The sequence below is a fragment of the Onychostruthus taczanowskii genome, unplaced genomic scaffold (genome assembly GCF_017590055.1).
Source record: "Onychostruthus taczanowskii isolate IOZ18803 unplaced genomic scaffold, ASM1759005v1 scaffold24, whole genome shotgun sequence".
Taxonomy (NCBI): domain Eukaryota; kingdom Metazoa; phylum Chordata; class Aves; order Passeriformes; family Passeridae; genus Onychostruthus; species Onychostruthus taczanowskii.
Genome location: NW_024499684.1, coordinates 10,349,521 through 10,370,069, shown reverse-complemented (window position 1 = coordinate 10,370,069; position 20,549 = coordinate 10,349,521). Strand labels below are relative to the sequence as shown.

At 42.9% G+C, this 20,549-nt stretch overlaps 1 protein-coding gene across 1 annotated transcript in view; it reads right to left on the bottom strand.

Annotated features, from left to right (window-relative positions):
- Positions 1 to 20,549, bottom strand: part of LOC121336716 (LIM domain containing preferred translocation partner in lipoma) — a 317,023-nt gene that overhangs the window by 18,751 nt on the left and 277,723 nt on the right. The gene's annotated exons all lie outside the window — the stretch shown is intronic.

Sequence of the window (20,549 nt, the reverse complement as noted above, 5' to 3'; positions counted from 1 at the left end):
AGCACCCCAAGACCATGGTCATCCAGCCAGTTAAGCCCTCTGAAGTCACTCCCTGCAAGTCTCAATGAACAAACAATTAACATCAACCCATTTCTCAGGAATGTAGCACTAAGGCACAGTGAAGCAACTCAAGCAGAACAAAAAACAGACATAAGGCAATGAAGAATTCAGAAGAGAAGCCAGGGCTGTGAGATATGGACCCAGAACTCTGTTAAAATAGCTCAGGCTCTGCTACTTTAAATTAATCAGATTTCTTCTTTCCTTCCTCCTCCTTTAGGGCACCCTCAACTGTTTTGGCACATTTGAGGCCAGCAAGACAGCCTCGATTCTGGATCTAGGAGCTAAGGAAGCACCAAGGGAAGGAGTGCCAGGCAAGAAGAGGAAAAAGGCATTTCCCAGTTGGCTTCCAGAACGCTGACATTAGAGTACAAGAGGTAACTAAGTGCCGGAAAACATCTCAGGGGAGTGTGGACAGAAAACCCAGTGCTGAACACAGCTCTGGCAGCCTGGCCATGCCACTTCAAATACCTGGTGTGACAGAGGGGCACAGGGTAGCTCACTTGCCCATCCATACCCTATATGGGGTAAAAGCAGCACCACAGGTTCATTTTTCACACCAGGACCTCCTCCCTATGAGGCAGACCAGGAATTCCTTTTCTTGGCAGACTTGTGAAGGACTACTTTACATTTTCCTCCTCCTTTCCAACAGGTGCTGCCATCTGGCACACACAGCTGACACATCACCCACACATGCCCCTGAACTTTGTAAATCCCATCTAGCAACATGTTAGCTCAGACAAGCAAGATGAACTCAATTCAGAATGGAAGGAGAGTGACCACAGTAGAACTCCATTTTTAAAACCTTTGGCAAGGATTTCAGAAGGTAAAAACATCTCTGCTGTATGTTTTTATATACCAGGATATTTTCCAAAATTGCTTGTGCTTTAGATCCCATTCACTTCCTAAAAAAAGATATTTTTGCCACCAAAACCTGCCGAAAAAGAAATCTACTGCAGAAAGGGGCAGCTGCACCTTGCAGATATGCACAGCTGAAGATCTTTTATGTAAGACTCCCCCTGACTGTGTGGAGAGCTGTTAAGATGTCAGATCATGGTTTGTTGCTCTCAGGGAGGCTGCTGCAGCACTCAGTCAGAACAAGTTTACGTCTTGGAGGAATTAATTTGTCTGAATAATGTCATCCTGGTTAAACAAAATGTTAGGGAAAATATTGCAGCGTTCTGGTGCACCTCCCTGAACTGATGCCTATATATGGGGATTAACCAGCATGAAAGGGATCCTGCTGAGTCAAACTGGATTATAGCAGTATTATTTTATAGAGACAGTAGAAAAGAGGAGGGAGGAAGGAGCTAGGAAAACCTTGCAAAAACATCAGCTATTTGACATGTTAAAGCAAACAGCATAGATGTGAAACACTGCCTGCTTACACAAGTGCATCAGAGCCAGGTCAGCTAACCCAAAAAGAAGTGTTTACCCCATTTAGCCTTTCAAGGAATGCAACTCCCTGAAAGCCAGGTGGACTCCTGTGCTTTTTCAGGCAGCAGGAGGTGTGCTTGTGCTCCCATGGTGGCACCCTGGCAGTGGTGGCCATGCTCCTCACATAGGGAGGATGTCCTGGAGAGCTTGACCAGGCTTTCCCAATTTGCCCAAGCAGCACATAAGGGGGCAAATGAGCTTGCAGGCTCAGCTCTCAGAGCCCCTGGGGAGCTGGTGCAGATGGCAGGAAGGGAAAACATGTAGGTTTTCAATAAAGTCCCTGAGATGCCTCCATTTATCATCACCAGGCACTCACACAATCATTTATGTGGTGATTGTTCAGTGTTGGCTGGAAACTCCGGGCTGGTGGCAATTCACAAATGGGACATGTCCTTGTACATCTTGTTTGCAGAGCTGGATCTGCAGTGTGTTCTTAGAACATGCCTGGAGGGCTGATGTCCTCTCTCTCTCCAGCAAACAGCTTGACCTTACAGTCATGGCATCAATTCCTCTGCCTGTCTTGCTCTGGCCCAGCAAATATTAACCTGTGCAAATAAGAGATGCCCTAAATCAACCCCCTGCACCCTGCTGAGCAGGGACACAAGACTGGGTGAAGAAAACCCCTCCACAATTATGTCATTAAAGGACAGACCCTATTTAAGCACATAAAAGCAGCAAAACTCAGGCAGAGGAAGAGGGTGCACATTTTAGGCCAGAAAGAGCTGTCACAGTATGAGGCAAGGCTTGTGCCTCTCTTTGTAGTGCATCTGTTCAGCAGTGCTGGTGCTGGTGAATCAAAACCCCTGTGCCTGCTCCCCCTGGGCAGTGTCAGTCTAACTGAGTGTGGTGGATTGTGCTAAAAGCTGTGCTTTGCAACACTGAACTGAAGACCGGTGTGGTAGCAGTGGAAAAACACTCCTCCATCCTCCACTGCCCAATGCCAGAATATCCAATGCAATGCTATGCTAGTCAGAGCGTACAAACACATGGTTTGAAGGAAAAATTCAAAAGGATTTGAGTCATGGGAGTATAAAAAAATTCTCAAAAAACCAAATAGAACATATCAGTCATGTTGTAACTTGGAAAGCCAAAATTTCCTCCCAAAGACAGCAGTGAAACAGTTTCCAAGATTCCAGGATGCATCTCTGTCTGGAGCTAATAGAGACATGTTTTTTAATCCAAGTTTCAAGCCCAGTGAAATCCATTTCTGACAATAAGAACACAGCCAGCTGAAGAAATCACACCATGCCTTCCTAACCCACCTTTGGCTCACAGATAGCATTGTAGTCCATCCAGCTCACCCCTCCAGCAGTGCCATGCCCATCGTGGTGCCCACTGCACCTCCCCTGGATTAAGGCCCTTTTCAACCTCCTTTTTGCAGGCATCTGTATTAGCCTTGTGTTTTTCCAAGTGGGAAGGTGGAGCAGGCTGGGAGGCTGTGGTGGGAAGACAAGTGCAGCCCTGACCCACATCATCCTAATGAACCCTTCCATCCCTGCCTTTACCCTCTCTGGCACATTCCAGGGTATTTTCTGCATGCTGGCTTCAGCTGGAGCTGCAACAAGAGCTCTTCTGGAGCAGTCTTTTCTGTCACATCTCCCCTACTTCTAAGAAAGGGCAGTTTTGGTTTTGCCCTCCAGCTGAGGCACTTTCAGAGCTTGGGTCCACTAATCTCCAGGACTCATTTCCTAACTACTTAAAACCACCTGGGTGTATTGCAACTTCACTTTCTCTTCCTGGCTGCATCAGAGAAAATGGTCAGAACTGCCTTTTCTGGTGGAGTCAGTCTTGAACGAGGGTGAATTAGAGCATGACTAAACAACCAGGCCATGTGGGAGCTATAGGTGGAAGAAAACCTACTTTCTAGGTACCCAGATGCTTCTTGCCTTAAATACACCAAGCAAAGGTGACACCAGCACTGGAGTGATTGCAAGAATTGTTGGTAGGGCTGGCTAAAATATCCTTCCCTAGGAGGCACCAGTAACTCTCCACCATCACTCCCAAGGCACATGCATGTCAGCCCAAGCACGTGGCTTGTAGCGAGATGAAGTTATCTGGGATGAATTCCACCACAAGCATCAGACCCATTTAACAGCAATCCCCTTGTGTTCCCTTAAAGAAATAGCAGTAAAAACCAAAACAACCCCCCACACTCCCTGTGTGTAAACATCAGCAAAAACTAAGTAGTTTAATATATTTTGCAAAAGTAAAACCAGAGTAACTGCTTTGCCTCCAACACATCAGGAACATATTATTACCACATTGTCTTCAGTGATTATTCAAGCAATGCATTTAAATGTTCAGGGAGAAGAATGTGTGCTAAAATATTGTTATGTAACATGGGGAAAATGACTAATTCTGCCCTTGATCTTTTCCTATTTTGCTCCAAGTAAGAGTCATTAGAACTCATTCTCTGGTCTAAGCAGCAGCACGGCCGCATTCTGACCCAATTCCCCTGGTGGCTTTTACAATGGGCTGATCCTATCCCAGGCAGCTGAGCTGTTCCAGAATTACAGAGCATAACTGTCTTCTGAATCAGTCCTCCAGGGCTGCACTTTTCCAAAGACAGGTGGAATAAACAATGCACATTTCTCCATGCTCCCTGCTGACGGAGGTCAGAGATCATTTACTTCCCGTTCCTCATGACTTGTGAGGAGTCTGGAGCCTTACACATGAGCCAAGTGGGGCCAGCGCCATCCAGCAGTTGTGTGCATACTTCAGCAACTGCTGATTCACAGAGTGGGATTGCTACATGAATTCCTCTCCTGACAGCAGATGCAGAAGATGAAGACCTGTTCTGTGTATCCTTACTTTCAGTCCATTTGCATCAACAGTATACAACAAGACAAACAGACCTGTCTGTTCTTACAGACAGCTATGAAAAGCTAACATTTTCCTATCCTAGTGGAAAAATAAAATTAAAAAACAAGCAACAGTTACAAAAAAAGAAAATCAGGGTTGAAAATTTTTCAACAGCCTTTTTAAAGTTAGTACCCAATCCAACTTGTATTGGACTGAAACCTGCCCTGCATATACAGAAAGAAGGTGACACTGACCCTGGGCTGTATTCACAGAAGAGTTCCATTTACAGCCAGTAAGGAAAAACAATGTTGTTTAAAGCTCCAGAAAGGCCCCTGACTTCCCCTCCTAAAAGAAAATTTTGCATAGGAAATGCCCAATCCTGCCACACTTTTGAGAATCAGCTTTTCAGTAGTGGGAAGGAAAAAGAAAAGAAAAGAAAATCTGTTATTGGGGTTTCCTTTCAAAACTTTTAGATTCTAGTCCTCAAAACGTGATTTAAGATTTTCATAATATGGGATAACCAGGGTGAAAACAGAAGTTCTCAATGATCTTCAGCTGAAATCCATTTCTTTGGCAACTTTCTCCCTAAGTCTCTGGAGAGGCAGGGATGGGTTTTAGCTCTCACAGTGCTGTGTTACCCCACCAGGTGATATATCACAGCTCAAGTATCTGCAGTCCTGATCAGGTGGGGACTGGTTTTTTATCCTTCCTATAACCTCCAACTAGGAGCATAATACTGTGCATGATTAGATAGGCTGGACAAGTCTATATCTTGCTTAGCTTAGAGTTAAGAGGGAGAAAATCTATTGAGATCAAGTACTTGGGATTTATCCAGGTATTTCCACAGCCAGGACCCAGCACCTTGGGGCCAAACTTATAATATTGTCTCCCTTTTCCTAAGATTGAGGTTCAAAGGCACTTGTGAAGCTCATCACTGCATTAGCCCATTCCAATGAGATTTACCCAATCTGCCACAAAGATCCTAATTGTCACCCACTGGACACCTGATATGACACTTCTGATACTTTTAATTAACCACATCTAAAATAAAATTACTATCTCAGTCCTCAGTGAGTCTGATTTGAAACCATGTCCCCTCAGTAACAGCGAGGGCTGCTCTAAGTGAAGGAAAATGCATCAGCCTGCTAAGGGATGGTGAGGCAGAAAGTCCCTGACCATACCAGGAAATTCTGGAAGGCAAACAAGGCTCCTTCTCTAGACAGAGCACCAGGGCTTATTTTGCAATTAGGCAAGAGAAGATAAAGGGACAAGCAAATTTCCTGCTGTGATGGGGCATTTGCAATGCAGTCCCTATAACTACATCTCATTCCTAGCAGTACCAGTCTACACAGCTCTGGGTTATTATGTAGTGTCTTGGACTGCTTAGAGGTAATAAGCATTCACCGAAAATGGACTGCTATTAGCCACTGGCAAAAGCTGATTATAATAGTGCCAGCACTGGAATATGTTTTCCACCCATTTACAAGAGGAGTAAAATAACAGGAGGGAAAAAAAAAAAATCACATTTGCCAGTGTTTGGAGCGTAGTGTGCTCTACATACAATTATCGAGAGAATGACAGGAAATTGACCCATTTACTCAAAAAAGTTCCTATCGTGTTCTGCACTATTTCATTTCATGCCCATTTGAGAACAAGTCATTTCTCTTCAGGGCAGAAGATAAATTGTCAGCTCGTACACACATCTCCTTCCATTGCCAGGCACAAAAATATCACAAAGAAACATTTTCCTGCCCTCTGCTTAATTTTCTTCTTCTTCATCTTCTCTAATAAATGGTGCTAACTATAAAAGTCAACAGACTGTAAATAAACTCCATTCTATTCCTTCCTTACCTTATGATTGATTTTTGGATATAATGTATTCCACCCACAAGGTCTCTTGTCTGATTCAACTGCTTTTCTCAGCACCAAAGAAAAATCAGATAACCTTGGTGGAATAGCTTCATGTAAAAACAGAAACATTTGGCAACTACAGTTTTCCGAATGGCACACTGCAGTACAGGCTATAGAGCACATCAGTGCCCAGCTCCATGCCAGCATGGGGAGAGTTCTGGGTATTTAGGTAGAGGGGCTGCCAGCAGGGCCATTTCAGAAACAGCAGCAGGAAAAGGTGCTTGCCTTATGTATGGACACCTTGGACAGAGCGTGGGGAAGCCCCAGGCAGCTTCCCAGCTCTGCCCTTGGACTTACTCTGCCCATTTGAGCCAACCACTTTGCCTCTCTGAATGTGCTTAACAGAGGGCAAAAGAGCAACTGGATCACCATCATGGACAGGAAATTCACACAAAAATTGCTCTCTTCAGGACCTAGAGACCTGAAGACAGGAAAGTCCATGGACAGAGGCAGCATGTGCATGTAAGAAGAAAAAAGGAGATCATGGAAATGGCTCTATCTACAGCCTAAGCTCAGGTTTCTAGAGAACTGAGCTTGCTGTTCCTGCTCCATTCAAGTGGCAGTGCTCAGCTCTGGTTAATATCAAGGACATCAATCAGCAGCGAATCCCACAGCATCCCTGATGGAAGTGCCAGCAGTCTGGGTTTGCAAGAACACAGGTGTCTCCCGTGCTGTACAGCTGGAGAACTGCTAATGTAAGGATGAGCCTTGGGCACAGAGGAGCCAGCATGGCAGTAATTCTGTACTCCCCAGCTCCTGTCAGATCCATCAAACACCATTCCAACCCACAGCTGGTTTCTCACACCAGTTTCTTGAGGTTTAAATTAGAGCAGTTCCACAAACCTCTAGTTCACACAACTTTTCTCGCAGCTGGCACACTGGCCAGCACACCCCAGCTTATCCTCCAGCCCTTGCTGTGCAAGGTGCAACTTCTTTCACATGCCTATAGTGCAGAACAAGACACTGCTCATTTGCTCTGGAACTTTGTATTCAATCTCATCATTTAACACTGTTCTGTCACCTGAATAGTGAATAGCATCCAGTAGTGCTCTTCCATCCTGGAACATCATTTCTAAGAGTGAAAGTTACCAATCATTTGGAGTAGGAAATGAAATGGAAAAGGGAGCTCAGAGCCAAAACCAGCCTCAGTAGCTGCAGCACTCTATTCCTATACTGAGCACAGCAAAGCTCATGTTTTGCAGAGAAACCAGTCATGGAAAGTGTTATTTGGGCTTTGACTATGGTGGAGATTTGGGATGGAAATATGGAGAATATCAGCTTGGGAAGTGCAAAGGAAAGAAGAGCCTTTCTTCACAAACAAGCAAAATACTCAAGGTTCTGCTATTTCACATCTGGACTACTTCCCCTCTTCCCCTCAAAAGGGATTAGCAGAATAACAAAAGGAGGAATTTCCAGGTCAAGAATCATATGGAAATTATAGTCAAAACCAAATTGCTTGGATCTGGTCTTTGTCCCAGGGAAAAACTGTTTGCTCCTGATTAGTACAGAGCCCAGCCTTTGAAACCCAGAGTTTGCACATGCCTACAGGAATGTGAAAAAGAGGGAGGGAGAAATAAAACAGCTCCCTACCTCACAGTGAGAGGGTTTTGTTCCTCTCAGGCCAACAGTATGGACATCTAGACATGTGCAAGAGAACAACAGAGAGCATTACCTGCTGGGGAATAGGATTGCTGTTCCCCTCTGTGAGGGCAGCCAGATTCACTCAACTCCCTAGGACAAACACTAGAAGCATTAAGAGACACTTTTCTACCTTCATGTTTTCATCAGCTAAGGAAAGAATTTTCTGTGGCTAATTACACATTTTAGCACCAAGGCGGTGATTGTCCTCTAACTGCAAACATCTGCCTCCAGCCTGGGGAGAGCCCAGCTCTGACCACAGCACCTGGGCACTGGCACTGGGCAGACAGGACAGGATGGTGTTCCCTCACCTCCAGCCCCGTGGAGCACACACAGTCATGGGAACATGACCCTTTCTGAAAAGGGATTCAGCACTGGAGGTGCCAGCTCCTGACTGTGTGCAGCCTCCTGCTATGTGCCAACCCCATCCAGCCCTCTGCCCAGCTGCCCACCCTGCCTGATCAAAGTCTTTGGGTCTGTTACCAGAAGCTGAACTCTTCCCTTAAGGTCAGATTCAAAGCCTACCAGTCCATATATCTGTGGCCATTTTTCCACTGATGGGATATAGCTGCAGTTTTCAATAGCTTGCTGCTTATCCACAGACCAGGCTCATTGGGCTCACTCTTGGTCCCTTAGAAGATAACCAAATTCTTCCTAACATTGAGAAAAAGGAGACAGGGCTCTTCAAATGCCCCACTCCTTCACCTTACTTCCTAATAATTTGTTTATAAGTGTTGAAGTATGAGGTTCATATTAATGCCATAGCCCTGAAGTTCTGTTGATTGCCACCCAAGGGTGAGACCAGGGATGTGACCCATCCACCATCTGTGCAGGAGGAAACTCCCTTGCACAGCTGGAGGAAATTTGCCTCCAACTTCCCACCTCACTTCATACATAAATTCTCTCATAAATTCACATTCTCTCCCCATGAAAAAAAAAAAAAGAAGGAAGAAGGAAAACAAGTATCTTCCTCTGCCAATACATTCATGTGTACACATGCACAAATACTTAGGAAAAATTGAAGAATCTGTAGATGGAGGGGTTAGTGCCAGATTTTAAAATTATTAAACATTATGTACAAAGAAAACATAATGAGCTCCTACGGGATGTAGGAAAAATTACCCATGAATGAGAGGAAAATGGATAACCACTCCTGGTTTGCCACTGGTGAATTATTTAATAATCACTCCCCAGCAGATGGAATATATTTATCTACCCCATTGGAGCACACTTTGCAATTTATTTATACTGCTTTAAAATATGATTATTTATTTAAAAAATAAACAAGGTAACCACATGGGAAAAGGGAAGGAAACAAGTTTAGAGGGGGGAAAAGTATGTTTTGTGCTTTTCAGTTTATTTCAGGGAATTTCCACTAAAATTAACTTGAATCTTCCGTACTTCTACTTTAAAAAACAGAAATTGAAAATTCTTTTGATCAAGCCAGTCTAGATTTTTCACACACTCAAGAGGATCACTTTGTGAGATGGGGTCTATGTCTCATGCCTTTCATTAGCCATGTTGTCTTGGGCACCACACATCAGATTCAGCTCCTATTAATTTTAAGGAAAACATTTAAATTGGGATCAGTGGGACAGGCCCACAACTTAGACTAATTTGTTTTATGGGATCCAGTCCCTTATCTAAGTTATTGACTCTAACCCCTGACTCAAACAGCACTCAGCCTTGCCATTTAATTAGATACTTATTCTAAAATGCAAAGGGTCCATTTAGCAAAGTTTGAAAATGCAAAAGGTACCATTTAGTACCGTGTAAGTGCATAAGTGAACTGCCTGCTTCCAAAATTAAAGCAGCAGTTGTGAGCAAAAGGCTCTGCCCACTCAACAGCGAAGTGTATTACTGATAATTGAAGAATAATTTGGACAAACCTGAGGGAAGGTCCACGACAGGAAGGAATACCTTTTCTGGGCAAATGCCAAATCATTACAGATTGAATTCAGGCTTCCAGATTCTTCCTAAGCAAATCTGTGTATATGTACAGGTATACATTAGCCATGGAGGGCTGCACAGAAACTCTACTACCCAGCTGGGCTCAGAGGTTTTTAGGAGCTGGAAATCATATGGGAGAGGGGAGGTCAAGAGAAACCCTGCAGTGTAACACAAGCTTTCATACTTTGCCCAAAGAAAACAAAAAAAACCCCACCAATCCCAAGCCCTAAACCACTGCTCCCACACCAAAGAAAAAACTAGTTGCTGTTGGGTGAAACCTCTTCACAAGTTTTTCAACAATCCATTCTGATTTTCTTTAAAACCAGTGAAGTTTATTTACAGATCTCAAATGTGAAGAGTCCCATGGTGAAACCATCAATTGTTATTGGAGACATAACATTTTTTAAAGTGACTAAAGAATTACATGACTTACTATTAAGAGTTTAAGTCTCATTGTCAAGAGTGGGTTAGCGAACCAAAAGCAGCCAATTTCTCAGTCACTTATATGCTTTTGAAAAAGTTTCTCCAGGTCCTGATGATATTTTGTCTCTCACACCTTGCTTCCCCTTCCCAGACCAAGAGAATCTGCAACTAAGATGAATCAAGAATAGGTATTTTGTAAAAGATTTCACCTTAAAAGAAATACAAACCTGATAGACTAAAATCCAGCTGCAGGCATAGATGTCAGTGTTTTACCAGCTAGCTAGTTCAGCAAAAGGGCTGCTCTATAAATAATCCAGTATAGTGAATGCTATACATCTTTGAAGTAAAAATGGACTACTAGAATACTCTTACTTAGTTCAGGTTGAGGAGAGCAAATCAACGTGTCCTCCTTACTAGGAAAAGGCTCAAACATAGGCACATCCTCTCTTGAACTGGGAGTGCTGCACTTCCATCAAAAAATCCAAACACACCTCATGTCTCTGGTGGGGTGTGGACAAGGGAGCAATGACCTCTACAATCTCAACATCCTGGAAGAGTAAAAGCAAATTCACTGCATATTATTTCTGGAAAGAGAGATCAGATTTTAAAAATTACTTCCACCACAACAATCTAACACATGAAGACAAACAGTACAGATGTGCATGTCTCTGGTGGGGTGTGGACAAGGGAGCAAAGCTCTCCCTACTTCCTCCTGACATGGAAAGATGGAAATGTCAAACACCTTGTGTGGTTACGCACTCATTTATTTTAAAGACAGAAAGGATTAAATACATCTACATAAAGGGAAGAAAAAGTGTTTAAACAACAATAAAAAAAAGATTTAGTGGCATTAATAAAGAACTCCCTTAAACCAGCATGTCACCATTAAAGTAATTAATAGGGCATGCAAGACATTTCAGTGGATAGTGAGCAGTGCTCACATTAGAGCCTTTAAAGCTTTCACATGACCTCAAGACAGACTACGGCATTCCTGTGCACAAGTACCCTCTAAAAAAGAGATGGGGGCATTCAAGTCTATAAAAGAGTGATTTTAAAATTTAAATGATATGGTCTAAGTCTAAAATGCAAAGGTTAAGGGAATATTAGAAGGGCAATAATTCTATCTGATTAAACTTTTATCCAAAGTGACAATAAAATGTTCAAAATGAATTAAGGACTTTATTAACAGATGCAGAGGCTCTATAAAAAGAGTTTGAAATCTAAGTACCAGAAAGGAGAGGTTTTATTGTTTTTTTGTCTGGATGGAGGTGATATTACCATAAAACTTTAATCTTATTGCCATGTCACAGTGAAAGTAAAACTGTCAGAGGTAATAGAGCAAATCAGGACTGCTTTCTCTCCCTGCTCTGTTGCAAGGGCCTCTTTCCAGAATATAAGAATATGCATGTTCTATGTATGGCATTGCTCCTATAGGTGACAGACACATGTGGACAGGTTATGGGCTGATGATTCACCTGGGCTTCTGCTGGTTACAACAGTCCCAAGGTGGTAAGTACAGGCAAATTATATAGACCATTTCAAATCAGTACTTAGCAAAAACTGGTGCTGTGCCACCGGGGACTCTTCAGAACATTTCAGCCTTTCCAAAATGGAATTTTTTATTTCAGGACAGTTTTAAACATTTTACTTGTTTATTAGCATACCTGTATGTAATAAGAAGATAACAATTTCCAAGCCCCTGAATAAAGGCATTTCACTACTTTTGAGTGATCAAGTTTAAGCCAGCCATAAATCTGTGGAACAGGATAAAAAACCAAGACTTTTTCTGAAGACTATTGCTAAGTGCTAGATATGATTTAGAGCACGGCTCAGCTCCATCAGAGCCTTTAGCAGCCGTGATTTCGGCCATCACTAATTTTTCCTTCTGTTTTGCTGCTGCTAAATTCTGGCAACTTGGTTGCCTTGGTGATGGCTGCAGTGCCTGTGGCAGATGCACTGGAAGACATCCTGCTAAGTGGTATGGGTTTTCCGGGAACTCTTGAGCCTTTTGCATGTTGGCAGGAATGCAGTGATGGCCACCTGTGCCTGTTCCACCAGCCTCCGACCTGCCAGTGTCAGCACTGGGCACAACCCAGCCCCAGCCTGCCCCTGTCACACCCTACACGGGAGGAGCCAGGGCTCAACCTCTCTCAGCCCCCACAGAGCCCCATCATGCTACAGCTGCCCCCATTCCCTGCTGAGGAGCCCAAAAGGCACCTTTAGGAATTCCCACATCCTCCTTTGGCTGTGCAGCACCCATGAGAAAAGCACAGCTCCTCAGAGGAGCAACCGACTGCAAATTGCCGGGGAGACTAGGATGTCAAACAAATATTTTTCTTTTCACAACAGAACATAAATATTTGGCAGCACATTTAATTTAAAAAGTCTAGAAGTTACTCAAAGAGATTGGCGAACGTTGCTATGATGTTAGTTTGCTTCCTAAAATGTGACCAGTCACAGATGGCTTGCTGTAGGAAATATTAAATAATTTTTTCGAAGTGTTGTCTGGCTTGAACACAGATTGCATTTACACAGATATCTTTGTTGGTGGAATGCCAAGATGGTGTATTGGTTCAAACATGACCTTAAACAAAAAACTACCTTGTCAGGAACTAATGGAATATTCATACTTAAAATCTCAATCCCTGATAACATCTGAGAATGAATTTACATTTCAACACTGTTATGTTTCCCCGCTCTTGCTGTATTTCCCTTCACAAACAAGGGAAAATATCTGGGTTTGGTCAGCAGCAACTTTTAGGTTTTGGACACAATAAACATTACTTTTTACATCTTTGAAGCAGTTGGAAAAAACTCTACATAAAGAATGGTAAGTGACAGGAGAATCTGGAAGGCCACTCAGTGTTAAAGAGTCAAATAGCAAGGATGCAAATACAATGAGCTGCAGCATTAAACACATTCGTAGATTGACTTCAGCAAGAAAATAAAAATCAAAACAATACAAAGATTTTTTTCAATGGCCAGCATCTGCAGGAGCACATTCCTATAGTGACTAAAGACTATCGAATCTGTGCTTTATAACCTCACACCAAAGAGGTCACAAAGATTCTTAGTTTATTTCTTTCCATAAAGCTCTATTTTTAACAAGAACAAAAGCCTCTGAAACATGGGCAGTAACATAAGAATGGCCACCAGTTCCTCACTGCCTGCACCTCCTGCACGGCCTCGGAGAGCTGTGTGCTAAGTCTGCTTTGACAGTTACAGCATCAGGTTGGTGTGGGAAACCTCCATGGTGCTTCTGTGTCAAATGTTTGTCAGGAAAGAGCAGCCAGGGAAAAGCAGGGACAGTGCTGAGCAGATCTCATCACTCATTTCCAGCACTCAGATGCCCCACGAGTTCCATGCTCACTGACGTGCGTGGTGCCATCCCTGCCTAACCCCCACAGAGGCCTCGCAGAGATGGGCACACACTGTGAGACCTCACTGACCACATCAGCCTCTCTGCTCCTGTGAAAGCTGCTACCTACCAGTGCACAATTGTCTCTTGTCCCCAGCAAATGCCACAGCACCAGAGTTAAGCTATAATCTGGTTTTCCTTCTGCCCAAAATACCCCAGTGGATTATTTATCTCTTCTGTCAATATTGTACTTGGACCACGGCTTTGTAATCAATGCAGATGAGATGAAACAATAATCTTACAATTTGTTTTGTCTCTACATGAGTACCAAACACTCTCCATACTCTTAAAATCAATAAACTTTTTCTCCTGTCACCATTCCCATTTGTTGTACCTTCCCTACACTGGCATGATTTTGTTTTTTTCCAACCAGAAATCTCCCAAGCCCACTGAGGTTTCTGTGTGCGTGATGGCAAGTTAAACAGTTTCCCCCACTGCAAGCAAACATCACATGCACACAAATCATGTCCTGGAGTGAAGAGCAGAGGCAGACACTAGAGGGAGGATCGACTCACAGACTGAGCTTTTGCCAGAGCAAATTCCTTGGAGTGTGGCTTCACCAAGGAGACGGCTCAAGTGGCATGCTGCAAGAGCCTGCTGGGATCCCTGGCACTCAGGCTTGCAAATCACTGTCTGGACTGAAGGAAGAGGGCATCTGGAATTGAGAGTGAGCAAGACAAGATTTTGCTCTCTTCAAGGCTGCTCAGGGAACCATCCCTGCTAAATCCAAACAGACCCATTCCAGGACAGATTCAGCTCTGTTACTCACAGGTACTGCAGCATGCTTTGCCAGCAGCTCTGCACAGGGGCACTGGTAAAAATAAGCAATACTTAATGGTTTGTTTATTTCAGTGAGCTCCAATTTTTTTATGTCTGGACACTGCAGCGCTTTAACATCATTGCATTAGAAAGGACAGAACTTCATAATACACAGATCTGATGGAAACACACATCTAAATTACAGGCCCAATTTCAAATACATTACCGCCTTTTCAGAATAATTGTCTTCAGCAGTTTGAATTGACAAATAACTATGCAGGGTTACAAGCAAGCAGTAGGACTGCCTGGAAAGGAACACTGTCATGGTACCTTCCACCCTCCTGGGTTTTCCAAGAGCCCTCACTCAGCTTTCAGATGCTCGTTCTTATTCCTGTCCAGTCTCTAAACAGCAGTGATTAGAAGAGGGGAAGAAAAGAAAGGTAGCTCCTTCACCTCTAGATCTTGGCAGGCTGAACTGCAAATAGGTAGAAAATTGGGCTGTGGAAAACCTGAGCTGTACAGTCCAGGATGTGTTTGTGGTCCTGGACAGGTCATTCAAGCTCAGAACTGGAACAAGTAGGGCTAGAAAAACATCCCTAGGTCTGCCCTTGCCTAGACCTTAATCATACCTAAGATGTTTGTCCCACCTGCCCTTGAAGGCTTCCATCAATGGAAATCCATGATCTAAACAAGCTGCATTTAAACTTCTCAGGGTCAGATCTGCAATATGGAGACAACCTTGCCTTTCCCATAGACTTGCTGTTTACCAAGAAGTATTTCAGAGGCAAAGACTGTCATTCACTGACACACCACAGTGAGAGTTTATTACAGTGCTATCTCCAGATGCTGCTCAGGCAGCAGAAAGCAGCAAGTAGTTCACTGAGGAGGTGGTGAGAAACAGATGAAAGAAGAGATGAACGCTGTAAACACTGGATGTAACTTGCCAATAACTATCTACACTTGACTGCAAATGAGGAAGATACTACAAAGATGTTATTCTCTCCTTATAAGCCATTTCTGCTAGCTTGCAAAGGCAGCAAGTTTTCGATACGTTCCATAGGGAAAGCTCAACACACAGCTAAAATCCATTGCTAAATGACTTTGCCATCCCCTCTACTGTAGCATGATCCCTAAGTGGATCTATAGCCAGGAACCATAAAATCCCATTAGTCCTGCAGAGAGGGAGACTATTTTCTTCCAAAGAATATGCAGTTGGTCAGTGGAATTCACCCTGTGAGGCAAGAAATTCACTGAATGGCAGCAGCTGGTCCTTCACAGTATCATCTTTTCAGTTACTAAGAACTTTTCATTTCCCATGGTATAGTTTTTCTAGATTATACATGTCAATTCAATGCTTAGTTTGTATAATCAAAATATGAAAAATGCCTCTAATTATAAAAGCACAAGGCAGAGACAAGACTACAATTCAAGTTGTTATGGCTGCCAACACATACAGGAGGAAAGATCTGGATTCTAGTAAGCCATCACAAAAATCTCAAGTAAGCCCAGGTGTGTTGGAGGACTTGTCACATAATATGGACACATTTTTATATAGGGGCCATGAAAATGAATGAAAAATGATCCATACCTAACAAAACTTTGCACCACCAAGACATCAGTGAATAGTTAATCAGCACTTCATGCACAATCTTCCAACACAAATGTATCTATTAAAACGCTGTCCAGCACTATGGTACTTATCCAAAAATATACCCTAGTGATACTGTTCTTATTGGTAGCATCAAGTAGCTTTGCCTCCACAATCCATAGCTGGTCTTCCTCTAAAGCAACACTCTAGCCAGCTTTCTGGAAAGTCAATTACACCAAGGTATATTGGTCTCAGAATCCATCACCAAGGTAAGCCCAGTGCAATTCTTGGCAGGGCTCGCTCTTGTGTCTTCCAAGAAAACTATGAATTTTCCTTCTTACAGGCTTGATTTGCAAGCTTCTTGTCCTGTCCTTGTTGGACAGCAAGATGAATTGGCCCTGTCCTTTAATATGGGCCTCTGGGTCTCTACAGAGGAATCTCTGTAAAGCGTTACCTCATCATCTCATGGTACACTTTCTCCCCTTTCTTTATAATTCCAGTTTAGAAAGGAGGTTATTGACCTCTGCTGACTCCCCCACCCACCCACCACTGCAAAGGAACCTATTCCCTTGCCTTGTGACAGAATAAGAGGCATGACCCATCCCCTGAAACAGCTGGTAGGCCACTGAACAAACAGATGCAGTCTTCCAGAGGGTCAGCTAAGTTCAGCTGTCCCAGTTCTGACAGAAGCTGCTTCATTGACATATTCTCTCACATGTTTTTGTACCTCCTAGACCTGGACTCCTGGAAGCTCCAGGTGCAGCTTATGTAATAGCATCCCGTCCTCCTCTATCTGCGCCCTGATTGCACAAGAACATTTACCACTCAAAGTAGTAGAGTAGTAGAGTTGAGCTCCTCCACCTTCTGTCTCTATTTTTAATATCAGCTGTTGCTGGGTGGTATCAATAGAAAGGGCTGTTACACTCTTAAGGGATTTACTGATTTTTCATTTTTACAAATGATCAGTTTATTAGATGTAACAGATTTCCCTTGACATTATGTTTTTTCCACGGAATTACCAACTGGGCGCAGACTAGCAAAATTATCAACGCTAATAATCAGTAGCAATAAAACATGCCTGTGAGCGAGCCAAAACTCTGGACCTATTTTGTGGCTGCTATGCCCATGGACCACTTCTGTTTGGGGTAAGAAATACCCAGGGCTGAGCCTGCTGCTGCCTGGCACAGCCCAGCTCCATCTCTGTGCCACAGGAGCTGAGCTTTAATGCTTTTCGATCCATGGGTCACAGGTTCAGCTCCCTGCTGCCGATGACTCACACAGGAGCTCCAAACTAAAACTAGCAACACCAGCTTTTTTCTAGGAGAGGATTCAAGAGCAGCATTGATCTCAATGAAATATTTCGAGGGCAGAAAAATTCCACCACGCAAAGAGAGCGTGACTTCTCTTTAGTTTATTTTATATTTTTGTTCCAGTTGTCATTTTGAATTCAAACTCTTTGGAAAGCAGGCATAATAGTCTTAATGATCCCATTGAGCAGTTTAAATTCAAATTGTGGAGCACTTGCAATACCATGCTGGCAGCACTTTCCATAAATTACTCTCAAATTCAATACGTTGCTTGACAAAAACAAGAATAAAGGGCTTTTTACTTTAAAAAGAAGAAAACTTGTATCATAAAAAAAAATCTTTAAATTATAGTTTCTCTTTTCTGGTCCAATTTAAATTGTTACACAGTTGCTAAATTAGTGCTGTAATCCCTGCTTACAAATTGCAGAATTATTTTTAAAAATAGATGTATTTTTACTGCAGGGAACAACCTTACACTTTAAACCCTATGTGCTGCAGGAAGCTGCTCTTGCACAGCTTTCAACCAACCACATTCACGTGCACACAGAGTGAGGTTTACAATACCAGTCACATTGAATCCAATAGCAGTCTCACCGGAGATTTCAATGAGCACAAATTGAGTTAACACTGACATTTTAGAATGATTAGCAAATTTAAGCCTTCCCAAGATGCTCCATGACACCAGTGGCTCTCGTTGTACCATTTCTTAAAACATCAGCATTTCTCTTGTGTTCTGTTCTGAACCATCTTCTCCTACTGAACTACAGCCACTGATAGGCCAGGAAGTTAGAAGATTTTAAGAGGAAAAAACCCCTCAAAGATATACCTTTTTCTGCTCACAAAACAAGTAACTGGGGAGGGGGGAGTGGGGGGGAAAGGTGGAGCACTATGATCCCAAGTTCAAAGCTGGGGAACAGCAATAACCAGGGCAAGACTCCCATGCATAATTCTTGTTCCTTCAAGCACTTCCACAGCTTCAATACTATGGAAAGATGAACTTCACCTGCAAAAAATCCTTTTAAGTGATTTTTGGGGATGTGTTCAAGATATTGTCCTCAATATCTCACAGCACTCAGCAGAAATAGGAAACCTCAATTCCTGGGTCTCCACAGGGCCCTGCAGAGCATACCCACCATCTGCCCTGATCTAGCTTGACTGAAATGAGAGTTTCGTTCTTCTCCTTCAATCAATCCTTCATCATTTCTAGCCCACCACTTCTCTGAAGTCTTTCATCTGACCCTGGCAATTTCTGCTATTTCCCCTTCCCAATCCCACTATGGTCCTCTCCTCAGGTGGGTCACATTGACCTGGACACAACAGAAGAAACCCTGAGAGGCCAAGAGCATCAGCAAGATCTTGCTGCTTTCTGCATTAACTGTAGGAGCTCAGCCCCTCCCAGCCCTCACCTCAGAGTGCACATCTCCAGCTGCCAACCACCAGACTGTCAGGAGAGGGGATAAAGAATGGAGGAAAATTTCCCCATCCTGGAGAAAGTTATCTGGACATCAAAGAACACCCCATTCACAAAACAGCAGCATGACTCTTGCCAGATTGGTGTGTCTGGTTAACCTTGTGCTCAGTCCTTACGATAACACGGTATTTGGACAGCAGACAGCTGGCACTGCTCAACATCTTGCTCTTCAGTCTTTTATAACAACAGTTCCACTGACATTATGCTTAGCCTTTTCCCTGCTCTCAGTCCAGTGTTAAAATCTCTTCAACTACATAGAGGAAGTAAACCAAATGTTCTTTTGTCAGTAATTTGCCCTGTAAGGGAGGGGGGAAATATCCTGATAACATACTGCAGACACGGCGTTCATCACGTGCACAGCAGTGCACTGGTTACACTGGAAATTCTATCATGGTATTTCAAATGTTAACTTGACTGTCATCGTGACTGGGAAACATCTGTCTCCTATTAACACTTTAGTTTTTACAGTTGCTTTTAGTTCAGCAGAAGTGTCTTAATGGAGAAGACTGGTACTCTTTTAGAAATAACATCAATAATGAAAGAATCATTGGATGCAGAGCAAATCCAGCAAACACATTGGCAACAGAACTCACTGCACTCAGAAGATGTAACAGGAAATGATACTGATGGGCTTTTGGGTGGGAGGATTTTTGTGTGAAAGAATTAACTCTGGTACTTAAATTCCCATTAAGAAAAATATTTCTTTTCAAACAGGTGATTGATTTCCTTAGACATTAATTCAGACTTTTGGGGAATTTCATCTTAATTGGATCACTGATAAATAAAACCAGAAACAAAAACAACAAAGAAAACCCCTTCTGCAGGCTATTTAGGCTTGGTACTGACTAACCAGTAATTAAACACAGCTCTTCACAGAAATCTTAATTATGGCTTCACTACACCACAGCTAAGAAGAGTCACACAACAAACTGAGAAGATTAGCCAATTCTAATTGTTTCAAAACATTTATTTTTATTTTTGTGCATAGTTTTTGTGTGCATAAGGCCACAAGTCACACCACTGAATTATTAAAAAATAATCAAAGGCTTCAATTTATATATCCCAACTAGGCCAGTGTTATTAGGCAAGTATTCGTTTATTTTCTTTATATAAATTAAGCCTCTATGAATTGCATAAGAGGTCAAGAGTTTTCAACTTGGGAAAACAGGGATGTGTGCTAGAAATCAGTGTGAATTAGGTAGACCAGAAACAAATTTCACTGAATTACTCACACTTACACCAGCTGAGAATCCTGTTTTCTCAGCTGGCCACTGCCATGAATTAGCTGTGCAGTCACATCTGCTGCACCTTCCATGGGAATTCAGGTCCAGAGGAATCCAAAACAAGGTACTTCAGTCCTACTGAGTTTCTACAGATCTAGCATTCCTAGCATCCAAGCAATTTTCTGATACAGGGACTTTGGGAAACAAAAAATACCCACCCACCCTCAGAAACCAAACACTAAAAAATCCCCCAAAACCAATCAACCAACCAACCAAAAAGAAAGGGGGAAAAAGCCCCAAACCAAAACAAAAATAATCAGAGGACACAATTCAGCAGAATGTGGCTAGACAGGCTAGATTTTAAGCAGGTCATTAACTCTCAGAGTTGAGGATAACTGCATCAAACATCTAAAGGCATCTAAAGGCAAAAGCAGCCAGACTGCACCTCATCAATTTAAGGGTCTCATTCATCTGCAAGAACAACTTGCAAGCCTAGCTGAAAGCCTCAGTGTACTTAGGCATTCATTATCCTACTGAAGCCAATGCAGGCTTCATTCCACTGAAA